The following is a 13,343-nucleotide window of genomic DNA, read 5'->3' on the forward strand; positions in this document are numbered from 1 at the left end:
AGCTGAACATCACTGGCTTAAAAATAAATCCTCTGCTAACAATCCAACATTCTGTGCCCCTCTCACTTCCTAAACTCTAGTCTCAGACAAGCAGATTCTAGTTATTTGAACACTTATTTATTCTCAAGCTAACTCTCCTAAACTGCTCTTTAACCCTCTAAATAGTCTTCTGACCCCCCTCAGTTGATTCCTCCATGCCCGCCAATCTTTCTCGATCAGACTTTCTTGACTTTTTCCTTACTAAAATTGACACCATCCATTTTTCCGCTAGTCCTCTAGCTTCATTTCCTAGTACTGGCCCTTCTGCCTCCTCTGATTCCCTTTCCTGCATTTCTCCTTCTATGGCTACTTCATCCTTTTCTTTGTTCACACCTATCTTTGAAGCTGATGTCATCTGTATGATCGAATGGACTCGCCCCAAGTCTGCTCCTTTAGGTCCCCTCCCAGCTTCTTCGATTAAATCCATCTACCCTCCCCTTTTTTCTATTCTTACTGCCTTCTCTCACTGTCCACAGGTTCCTTTCCTTCAGTCTTTAAACATGCTACATCCTCACTGGACTCTGCTGTACCCTCTTAGTTCCATCCTATTCCACACATTTCCTGTGTGCACAGTTTTGATTATTTGGGGGTCAGGTTCTCATCAAACTTTGCCGCTCACCCTCATGTGCACAAACAAACCACGATATGCAGTCAGGCCCTGGATGAGGTAATTCGGACCATGGGTATGTTCAAGGCCAAGCCAATTGACCTGGTATTAAAGACATATAAAAGAAAAACGGTCTTGGTTGCCAGGCTTGGCATGATATGATATGATAGTTTATTTATATAGCGCATATACACAATGTGTTTCAAAGTGCTTCAAGGCAAGGGAGTGAAAAAGGGAAAATACGATGACATTCTTACAGGCCATGCACAGTAAGGATGTGAAATTAACTATCGCACTCGGCCTGACAACATTTTAGATAGTGCAAGAGCTAAAACATAGCTAAAGAAGGGAGGGGGAGAGCGGGAAGGAAATGGAAACAGACAGGTGACTACTGTACTAGGCCTGATGACATTTCTGGTAGAGCTGGAGAAAACAAAAGGTGAGGGAGAGGGGTGCAGAAAGGGAGGGGAGGAACAAAACAAGTGACTATCGTACTAGGCCTGACAATTTTGGTGTACATTAAGAACTGGGCTGCAAATTTATTAGTGACACAATCTCAGCACAGCCTGTTCTTCATTGACTCAGACTGTGGAGTAATACCAGGGCTGTTTTGACCCAGGAGTTAATAAGTTAACAGGCTAGAAAAGATCTGTCACGGTAAAACTAGCAGAAGTAGATGTGCCTTGTCTGTACACCAGATTTGATATTTTATCCGTTAGGGATATTGAAGAATGACAAAAAGGGTGCTTACAGACTTACCTGTTATGGGCCGAGAATCCTTCCCAACGAATGCTCATAAATAGGGCATGTTTTGATTGTGTCTTCCTACGAGCCGTGGTGGCAGCATGGTCTGGGGGCACTGCAACTCAATCGTGCCTTTTGTGTGATACACCCAGGTTGGACCTGTCCCACTTCATATTTTTTTGTCCAGACTATGTAAGAGGGTCCACACTCAAACCGCTGCTGAGGGAGAGGGGGTCTGTTCATTATCGACCAGCTCTGACCTACTTGCTGTGGGCAGAATCATCCGATGTTGGGTGGGCACTTTTGTCCTTTTTGAGGAACGCACTGCTTACTTGGAAACATAATGAAATCTTTATGAGTGTTATCAGAACATTTCTTACTGTATTCTAGAGATTTTATTGAGTATGTAAATGTTTTTGTATTTGATAGATATTTTGTCATCTTTTTATGGTTCCTATGGTGTGTTTCCATAATAAACATAGATGATGAGTAAATGTAAAAGATCTGAAAGTCTTTAATGACACAAACTAATATACTGTAGTGCCCTTTTTTGGAGTGCAGGAGACGTCAATTTATTTTGCTTTACTGGGGGAATCCATGTATGCGCTCTCTCTTCATCTGTTCAATTTCCCTTTGTATGTTTTTTGTAAAAACCCAGCAGGTATATAGCATTCATTTTCTGCCAATAAGAAGATACACACATTAGTCACCCTTATATGGGAACAAGAGGAGCTCTAAGAATCAAAAATGCCCAAAAGCCATGCAGAGAGTTTTCGAGCATTTTCCAAACATTTTATTCACTGGATTTTCTAAAATCTCTCTTTATTTCCCAAAGTATCCCTGCTCCTTAGTAATAAGGGGGGATCCTGCCCAGACTACCGATTATTTGCGAGGAGGGTAATGCTATCCCTCTGAGACATTTCCATGAGAAGAGAGAGAGAGAGAGAGAGAGAGAAAGAGAGAGAGAGAGAGAGAGAGAGAGAGAGAGAGAGAGAGAGAGAGAGACTGACTAGTGGCACATTCAGGCCCTCCAAGAGAGCCATACTGCAGACCCAGGGAGAGAACCAATAACCGGGAGAGAGATATTGGGGGAGAGCAATGGCCCAGAAAAATCCTTAAAGCCTCCAAGGTGTCATTTCACAGACACTAATGAAGACCAAAATAAGGAGAGAGATTACAAACACACTGCTGGGCCCTGTACGCCAAATGCTGGTGGAGACCAAACCATGGAGATCCTCAGAGGGCTACATACCTGACACTGGCAGAGACCAGACCAAAGAGAGAGTGAAACAGAGTGAGAATTAAAGTTTTGTTTTAATTAACAATGTATGCATTTTACAACACTGAGCAAATAATGCATACAGTCAAAACACTTCTTAATATTCCACCGTTCCTCTCAACAAAACAAAATAAAATCACACAAAAAAACCCAAAAAACGAAAACAGCAAAATCTAGTACATGTCCAGGAATGTACTCCATATCTTATACAAAAATCCAAGAGTTTTCTTCTGACGATTAATCAATTTTTCTAAATCAGCCAATTTTAACATTTCGTCCATCCAAATATTCACTTCTGGAGATAATCACGATTTCCATCCTCTCAATATCATCTTTTTTCAACTAATGCACCCCTAAATAGCCAGTTTAATTGAAAAGTACATAGTTAATTCAGTACTTTGTCATCACCAAGAATGAATATATTAAAATCATAATCCAAGGTCAACCCCAACACGTTGCAAAAAATAATGCAGAATCTCCTCCAGAAATCACTCACCCTCACACACTCCCAGAGCATGTTCTCCAAAGTGTCCAACTTTGTGAACACAGCCCCAACAGTCATTCGAATCAGAGAGACCTTTCCTATGTAATCTCTCAGGCGTCCAAAACACCCTACTCAGGATCTTAATCTGAAGCGATCTCTCGCCCAAGTTTACAGAAGACTGTTAAAAATTCTCACAAACAACCTCCCATCGTTACAGAGTCATCTCACACAACATTCTGCTTGTCCATTCTTCCAGGAGGGACCTATTGTCCATTGTTCTAGGCACTATCAATTGATATTATTTACTTGCTAGCCCGCCTTCCAGCAAGTTTAGCGTCATTTATTAAGGGACTGTCACAGTGTGGATCAGTATATCAAACAGAGATGGAACAAGAATTAACTAAAACATCAGTATGTTTCACTGGGTTACAAATAACTATATCTTGTTGATGGATCTGATCTTTATAATAAAATCATCAGGACTAAATGAAGGTTCATTATTCCACTTGTTCTCCTTCAGGATTTCCTCCCTTAATGGTGTTCTTACTGGGATGGATCTTGCAGCACAGTCTTTAGACAAAATATTTGCGGTTTCCACATTTGGGTCTTGCTTCATTGTGGAGTTCTATGGAGACAACAATATATTACTGGTGTCAGGGTGGTGTTATTTCTTTCTTGTCCTTTTTGCTATGTGGCTTGGTATTTTGGGTCTCAGGAGTCTTTTACTTTTGAAAAGACATAGGGAGACCTACTATGTTGAAGGTTTGCTCGATTGTTGCAATGTAATGTGGAGGTGGGGTAATGAGAGCCTGTGTGAAGCACGGGGAGTGTTCACAGTCCTGGATGAGGGCGAGGAGCAGCTGCCGGGTGAGAGGGTCGCCATCACCCTTGCCTTAGCTCCAACTCTTGGTAACCTAGCGTCTGGATCCAGAAACATACTCTCACTGCTCTTGTTTTTTCTCGTGGCACTCCTTGTCATTCACTCTTTCAGATCTTCTGAGTCTCTGAGGGAGACTACCCCATTTATCCAGCCAGTCAGATAGCACAGTGAGCTAAGCACTCTTCACTGATATCTGTGCATGGCCTGCAATGGCAGGTTAGAATCTCAGAAAATTAAACTCAGCCTTTCTTCCTTCTGAGGATGATAAATTTAGTACCACTCTGTGGGATAATAATCTCTTCTGTTATGTCAGCGCTCTGAGAGCTATCCGTGTGTAGCGCTATACAAGAAATATATTATTATTATGATCTTTAGCTCCTTATTGTTTACAGACTTAGTCTCTGGATCTCATGGATATGGCTTTCTCCTTGTCCAACTCTCAAATTAATTCTTGCACCGATGTCCTGTCCTTTTCCTCTACCTCATTCTCTTTCCTCTTCCACCCCTCATCATCTGTTATCTGTTTGCCTAAATTGTTCATAGGCATGTCATTATAAATACAAGATTTTACTTTAAACAGGTGTGAGCAAAATATCTTAGGCCTGCTCATGTTTGATAAAAAAGTATTGGCAGTGATCTGGTGATTAAGAGCTGGACAACAATCTGTCAACTCTATAAAAAAAGATAACATTTGCCAGAACGCCCGATGTCTTAAATAGGTTTTCCACTTCGTAACGGTGGTCAATTTATTTACTTGTACAATTCTTCTACAAAAGCACATGAGTGGTGCATCTAAGTAGCTCCACCGTTGTTTTGCATCTATGCAGCATGGTTACCTTGCATCCATATAAAAGTGGTGTTAGGAACATACATATGTTCCATTGTTCCCCAGTATTTTAAATGAACATTTTACACTAATAGGTCTAGATTTTAGGAGCACATTAAGAGTACCATAAAAATCAGTTGAAGTGGGAATATTTAATATCCCTGCCCTCTGAAACTGATATGCAAGCCTCCTGCATGATCAAGTAACTAAAGCTATACTGCTATCAGAGTTGAAAGGTTAGCTGGAATACCAATCCATTCTGGAAGGTAAGCAGCATCATAATGGAAAATCTTGAGCAAACGGGAATTAGGCAAGGTGAAATTGTCAAGGTAGATCACCTCTCCACCAGCGAGGTAACCAGCCCAAAATCCAAAGGTGCCAACGGTCATAATGGTGTGATTGCAGTGGACGAGAAGACAAAGGTCCCTTCCGGGAGATGATTCATTTCCATCACCTGCAAAGAAGACATCACCTGTGGAGTTTTAAATATTCTCCTTGCACCACTTCATACCATTGCTTGTGACCACAAACACAGGCTCCTGGTATTTTTCCCGGAAATAACCCATAGCCTTATTCAAGTAGCCAATATCACCCACCGTCCCCTTCCATGAATTTGGCATGGTAATCAGATAGTCACCCCGACGGACGTGAACTCCGATGTAAGTCACATTCTTCCGAGAACCCTTCATTTTTTCTAAGAATTCGTTGGCCGGCTCCCTGATAAAGTCAAGGAAAGCAAATTCTCTCACAATCTCATCGCGTAAATGGTGGTAAAAGGTCCATGAGCAGGGATAGCCAGCTAAAAAAACATATTTTCCACTGAGGTTCTTGTACTCATCAGACATCCAATCATGCAGCCCGTAAGTCCTCCAATTTATCATCTCCACCACATTGGCATCGAGAACTGGCAGACTGATCTTGAAGAAAGGCGATAGATAGTCATAGGTCTGTGGCCTTATGTAAGCCGGGCGCCGGTTGAGCTTGGCCAAAGCATACAAGGTTGCATATTGGCCCATCTGGTTACCCAGCCGACCTGATGAACTCACTGTGAATGCCCCATCAGCAATTATGCTGGTCATATTCAGTTCAGTTCTTTGTTGCTCAGGGAGACTCGGAGCCCTAAAGACTGATAATTCTATTGTACATTGAACATAGTAATTATAGTAAAAGCATATTGGAAAGATCCCAAGAAGACTAATGAGAGCAGGTATAAGGGCCCTCCTCTGGCAAAACCCAGTCATCTGCAGGCGCATCTCCTCTTCCCTGTTTGTCCTGAAAAGAAAGAGTAAAAGATAAGAGTATGAGTATAGTACTATTCCGACAAGAGGGGGCATTTCTATCTATGTTCTAGCTACCTTACAGATGTCCACTTGAAACAAAATAAAACAATTGTAATTTGATGACACTTAAGTAAGATTATGTTCCCAATTGCATTTGATAGTGGTTGCAGCAGGAGAGAAGGGAAACGTCTTTCAGGGTGCAGATTCCATGCCATAACCAGAGATGTAGGGTTTGTTGTTGATGGAGTCTGCTTGACAAAGGAAAAACAAGCTCTTGATATGTATCCAATCCTTCAACTCCTATTCCTGTACTCTGCTCCTCTCATTTTGATCCTATGATCTATCTAACCTTTCCTTCCCCCCTCACTGTTCTCCATCTATTCTGGTCTCCACTGGACTATGGAATGAATGTTCTCTCTGCATTACACCTCATTCTATTCGTGATCTCTTTCTTAGATGTCATATTCATTTTTTCTGCCTCACCAAGACTTGGATTACCTCCTCCAACACCGCCTCCCTTGCCTCTCTCTCTTTCTCCTGTACTAACATTTCCCAGGAATTATAGGCAAAGGCAGAAAAGTAGGCACCTTGGTTCACTCTCTCTCTTATCCCTTTCTGCTCCCCTTCCCACATCCCGTTGTACACTAGAGATGAGAATAATTGTTCTTCTTTCTAAAAACACCACCCTCTTCCTTTTTTTAATATCTATAGGCTTTCTTTCTCTGACTTTTTACCTTTCCCAGAAAGCACACCAACCCTATCTGGCCAGTGCTCTTTTTGCCCTTCTGACTTCGCTTGACCAAGCTGCGAGGCCGTGGGAAAGCACTCTTGATCTGCTCTCCTTTCTTCAATTCTGCTATGACTGTTCTCCGATCTCAGCCAAAGAAATGCAATTTTTTTTGTCTAACTCTGTCTCTTTCTCCCCATTCACTTCCCCTGTTCCAGATCCTTCATTGTTTGCCTTGCCACCTACCCTTGATGCCTCCCCCCCTCTTCTCTGTAACTCTGGCTTTGCTAACTTTTTCACGTTTAACATCTCTCTTTTGTGTTCCTCTTTCACCCGTTCTTCTTTGCACTCCAACTTGCCCTTTTTGCTTTCACTGTTCCCAATATCTTCTATTATTCTCCTCTTTCATTATGACACTGCTTTCATTGTTCATAAAAGTTCACCTAATGTCCTTCCTTACTTGATCCCTTACTCTCTTCTTTGGTTCCACAAGTCTATCTTTGGTTTCTCTATGGCCTAAGGGCCCTTTCTAATCTTTCCCTCTCCACTTCTATGTTTCTTTTCCCCTTCATTCTTCCGACTCTTAAAAAAGCCTCCCTTAACCTTACTCTTCTACCAAATGTTTGTCCCATTTCCCTCCTTTCCTTTTCTTGCTTACTCAAACGTGTTTTGAAAGCTCAGCTTGCTTCCTCCCTGGACTAACACTCTCTTCATCCCCTCTTGGAGTCTGGATGTCATACTTCCTCTCGTCACACCTCTAACCCTTTGCTTTCTGCTCATCTTGCCAAACTTGCTTCGGTTCTTGTTTTCCTGGATCTATCTGATGCCTTCCACAGTGTTGATCATCCTACTCTTCTTTCCAGGCACTCCTCTCTTGGGCTCTCAGGCTCTGTCCTACAATGGTTCAGCTCCTACCTCACAGATAGGACCTATTCTAACTCCTGGGCTGAAAACATCTCCTGACCATTACCTCTTCTTTGTTAGCCCCCTCCTCTTCTCCCTCTACACTATTCCTTTTTTTTCTCTCATCACCTCATTTAATCACTCATGCCACATTTGTGGTGACAAATCCCAGATGTTTCTTTCATTTTCTTATTTCTCAGATGTTTTTCCATGCTCTCTTACCTACTGTCTCTCTACCACTCATTCCTGGATGAATTCCCACTTTCTCGATCTCAATCAGCCCACAACTACAGTACTGTTATTTCCTGCCACATCTCTTCCTATCCTGTTCTTCCCCCTGCTGTTTCCTTCCCTCCCTCCTACCTGCATTTGTCTACATTTGCGCACGTTTTGTTTTCGATTCCTCACTCTCGTGTCCTCTACACATTTCTAATGCCACCAGAACCTGTTGCTTCCATGTTTATACTATTTGCACTTTCCTTTATTTCACACCACTAAGCTCCACATCTTCTCTTTTATTTTGTCTCATCTTGACTATTGTTCTGATCTCTTTGTCAGACTCTCGCCTTCTCACCTCATCCATCTTTGCTCAGTTGTTAATTCAGATATTCGTCTTCTCTTCTCTCTACCTGCCTATTGCTCCTTCTTTTCTGTTTGTTTCGCTACGTTGACTTTCAGCTGCTATTTCACTTTCTCTGCATAGTATACAAATGAATCCATGGTCTTTTTTTTGCCTTACCTCTCCGATTTCCCCATGCATACTCTCGCACCCTTTTCACTACCAATCCTTACCCAAATCTCTAAGCCCTCAATTCAGCTTCCACTCTTTTTCTCTCCTGGCTTCTCAGTGCTGGAATTGAATGCTCCTATCCATCCAGTCTTCTGCATCTTTCCACATCTTTCGCACTGACTTTAATTCTCATCTTCTCCCTCTCATTTCTGACTCATAAATTGTTAACACCACTATTTCATATTTATTGTATTGGGCCTCATTACGAGTTTGGTGGTGACTTGGTGGCAATTTTGTTGAATCATTTACTGTTACCGCTATCAGGTCCCGTGGGGTAACCACGATATTACAAGTGGTGGTAGCGCAGTGTAAAGCTCCATTTTTGGAGTCCATAGGACTGCATGGAAATATTTGGCAGAATCGTCGCTGGCGGAATTACTGTGCAGTAAATCTGCTGATGTTTGAAGGTAAAGTGGAGGATTTACATCTAGCAACAAGCTAGATGTAAATCTACCACTTTTCCTACAAATTACAGCAGATCTTTCACGCAGTAATATCGTCACTGGTAAATCCGCCAAAACATATAATTTGGCGGGGCAGGGAAAAATGTGTTAATTCCGTTACCACCCAAAAAGTGGTATTAACAGAATTACTGCCACTGTTTCCCCCACTTGTAATGCAGTCTGTTGTTTTTTACTAAATCATAGAGACTTTTTTTGTATTGACATGGAAAATAGACCAGGTGATCTTTAGGGTAAGGTAGAACGTGACTTGGGGACAGAAAATGCAGACAAGGGTCTATCAAAGAGTATTCACATTGGGTTAAAACCGTAATTACAATGATGAAGAGGTAGGGTATTTAAGGAGTAGAAAATGTGTGGGAGAGTGTGGGAGTTCTTCCAATATGAAGGAGCCAGAGCAGGGATATCCAACCTTTATGTTACCAAGAGCTGCTTATAGTTTAGGTCCAATGGGGGGGAGTTACTCTAGAGGTACTGGGCTGGTGATGTTCATGAGCATGTCCATTTATTACCCAGACTTTTTTAGGCAGTTTATTTACTCTTTATACAGAAAAGAAAAAAACATACACATTCAATTATTTTAAGAACTTCAAAAACATCTTATTGTCAATGGTGGATTGTGAATTATTAAAGTGGAGGGGCATAAATGTTTGCATCGTATATGCGGGAGTGACCAAGTGCATCAAGGGAGCTCAAATCAATCATTGGGCGTTACGGGGGATTTCACCCCAAGAACATTTTTTCTCACTTTCCCCAATTAAAATAATGGGTTCAAATGGTGCATTTTACAGCCCTCTCTGTGAAAAAGTGGGTAAAAAGCTCAACGGTTTGCAGTCGGTTTTGTATGGTAGCACATGAAAAAACACAATTGAGGCAAGTGACCAACAGTGCACAGGATCAAATTTTCATGATGCCTTTGCCCACAACATATGCCAGTATATAAAACATTTTCATGCTGGCTGGGCCCATATGTTTCCATGCATGCTGCACCAATATATGCCAGTATTATAACATACAAGGACACCCAATCAGCAAAAAGTGCCATGCCACAGAACAAGTATAACAGACTGTCAATGCCAACGTAGGCACCTAGTCACGTAATAACACTCATAATGTTTGCTTTACCCTTGATGCCTAGTTAAAAATGCCATGCCACAGAAGGAAAGTATATAGAGAATGGCACTAATAATGTAGGCCAGAAACGCCATGCACTAACAATTTTCATGTTTGCTTGACCCTTGAGGAAACATTTAGAAAGTATGTTCAGACTGGCACTATCAGTAGTGCCAGTCTGCATATACTTTCTTAATGTACAATGCTATGATATGTCGTTTATAACACCCCTGTACACAAATGTTTCTAGGTGCAACAAGACAAGGGAGGGAAGACAGGGGGAGGGCCAGACAAACAATCTTACTAGGCCATGTGTCATTCTGATCGTGCAAGTGTGACAACGCCAGTGCAGAGGTAAGGTAGAGGGGGAAGTGCCAGGGAGAGGGCAGGGGGAGTGCAATCAGGGCAGGACTTTAGAGGTTACAGTTACAGCCTCTAAGTGTGCATTAGGCCTAGAGGCAGTGCAAAGGAGTCTGATAATGGAGGAGATTAGTACCCAGTGAGACTCTGAGGGTAGCCAAGCAACTAGTAGGCGCAGCAGACAGGTAGGTCAGCAGGGGAGGGAGAGCGAGAAAGCAGAGCAGAAAAGGAAGGTCTTGAGCTGCTTCCAGAACTTCAGGTGGTCTGGCTCAATTTTGAGAGGGGTGTAGGGATTCCATTTCAGAGGGAGGCACCTGCAGAGGAGAGATGTCTGCCCCTCACTTTCTGCCTGGAGAAGCCTTTGACCCTCAGAGAGTTGGAGGAAGCTGAGTAAAGGGCTTGAGAAGGAACGTGTTTTGGATGAGAGAGTTGGATGTAGTGCTGTCCCCGGCCCCAGAAAGCCTTGTGGATGAAGAAGAGGGTCTTGGACTTGATCCTTGCAGCCACCGGGAGCCAGTGGAGAGATTTCAAGGCTAGAGCGATACAGTCACTAGGCTTGAAGCCAAGGATAAGTCTTGCAGTCCTGTTCTAGATTAGTTGCAGAGGGCTGAGAGTAAAGGAAGGCAGATTGAGAAAGAGGTTGTTGCAGTATTCCAGCCTAGAGAGAACCAGGACTCTGGAGACAGTGAGCTTCTGGGGGAAAGTGAGAAAAGGGAGAATACCTCTGAGGAGGTGCAGCTGGTAGTGGGCCTTTTTGGCAAGGTCAGTGATGTGAGGAGAGAAGGAGGGAGTGGAGTTGAAGGTGACACCAAGATGTTTTGACTCACTGGAAGCCAGAGGAAGAGGGCCAAAGGAGGGCTGCCGGAGTGAGAGAGGGAAAGTGGGAGCTGGGGTCCTAATGAGAAGGATCTCTGTCTTACTGGCATTAAGGCAGAGTTCGTTGGAAGTGCCCCAATCCTAAATCATGGATAGACAGTCAGGAATGAGCGAGAGAAGAGAGGAGGCTCAGGGGAGCCTGAAAGAAAGCTGTGTGTCATCCGCATAACACTGAAAGTTAGAGTAGAAGGTAGAGATCAGGTGGACCAAAGGGGCCAAGTAGACATTGAAAAGCCAGGGTGAGAGGATAGAGCCCTGGGGAACAGCACATGTGGAGAAAGAGTTGGTGGAGAAAAAGGACCCAAGTTGGACCTGGGAGGGTCGGTCAAGGAGGAAGGAGGTCAACCACTCCAGGGCCTGATCCGTGATGCCCAGGTTCTCACGGAGTCAATTGATCAGGGTGGCGTGATTGACCGTCCCAAAAGCAGAGGAAAGGTCAAGGAGGATGATTTAAGGAGCTCATGGTGGCAACAGTAACGACAGATAAAAGTGACCACAGTTTAAGAGTTTTTATTGAACTTTATAGGTAAATTGGAAAAATGCCTAATCTAAACCTAAATATAAGATGGGAGCAAGCTAAACCATCAAATAATAAGACAGTCCGAGTGGCATTTTGTCAAACAAAAGGGCCTATATACTAAAAAAAATATTGCCAATCCTTACAACTAAATACAAAAAGAGCGTGGGATAGTGTTCACAAGAAAAAAAGAAGTGTTCACAAATGATAAGTCAGGATGTGGTATCCAGGGGTCTCCCTTCCCCATGCTTTGATCACGGGACAATGCAGGAATCCGGAGCACAGCACACGCTCAAGATTTTTCCAGCACAAGACTACAGTTCCGTTCTCCGGTATCAGGACCTCTGGTGGTTAAGTCTCTGTTCTACAAAAAGTCTCTTGCCTACGAGGACCTGATGTGTTCAAAATAACAAACAAAAAGTTCCTTTCCGTATGTACGTTTGGTGATTACTTTTCACCTCTAGATCCCTCTGTTCCGGGCTCAGATCCACAAAGGTTCCTAGCGATATCAGGACCTTCGGTGGTTAGATCTCTTGCTTCCGAGGGCCTGTTATATTCAAAATCATAAACGAAAGATTCTTTCTGATTGCACTTGGGTGATGATTGTTCAGCATCCCTTTGTTGGGTTCACTCTGGCTTATATTCAAAAGATTTTATCTGTTGCATTCACATGTCGGTGGGTGATGACTTTTCACCCCTAGATCCCCCTCAGGGTTCAGACAATTCTCAAGTTCACTATGGCTTTTCCAAAAAACAATTTCACCTGTGGCATTCACAAATATGAATGTCTTTTTAAACAGTCCACTGTGGATATCCCTCTGTGAGGCTCACTCTTGTCAACCCAATGTTCGTTTGGGGCATCAGGCTTCACCCCGTTCTATCAGAATCCCTCCGTCCCTCCGTTGGGTTCATTCTTGCCAACCACACAGTTTTTCTCCTTTCTCACTATTAAGGATTCATCTCCATTAGCTTTCCAATTACGTGTAGATCAAAGACTTTTGACTGTACATGTTTTCTTTTTACCCCTGTTGAACCACCTTGACCTTTTCCTTGCGGCTCTCTTAAGGCCTTCTGGTATTGGTAATTTCAACAAATGGGGGATCAACCAGAGTCTCTTGAATGAGCAACCATGTGGTGCCGGACACCTCTGCAGCTGGTTTTCCCCTAAAAAGTTAACAGTTCTTTGAACTTTCCTTAATTTGCCATTCATCACAGTTCTGTTTCTTATCGGTTATCCCCTCTATTCACCAGCTGTGATGAACTGCTTGGCTTTTCTTGTATCTGGAGTCAAGGACGGTAACACGGTAGCAAGCGTCTCTCCCTATCCTGCTTACTAGTGTAGGAGGGCTTTGTGTACTGTTGACATCTGCTGCAACACATGTAGGCTATTGTTCATGGTCTTCTCATTCTTTCCACAGAAGCTTTGCGGGTCTGGGTCGGAAAGGGCAAGGTTGCTT

General features: G+C 43.0%; 1 pseudogene; it reads right to left on the reverse strand.

Moving 5' to 3' along the window:
• Positions 1 to 2,724: 2,724 nt before the first annotated feature.
• Positions 2,725 to 13,343, reverse strand: part of LOC138526003 (galactoside alpha-(1,2)-fucosyltransferase 2-like) — a 203,867-nt pseudogene continuing 193,248 nt past the window's right edge.

Source organism: Ambystoma mexicanum, chromosome 1q, assembly GCF_040938575.1.
Source record: "Ambystoma mexicanum isolate Mex_15411 chromosome 1q, UKY_AmexF1_1, whole genome shotgun sequence".
Classification (NCBI taxonomy): Eukaryota; Metazoa; Chordata; class Amphibia; order Caudata; family Ambystomatidae; genus Ambystoma; species Ambystoma mexicanum.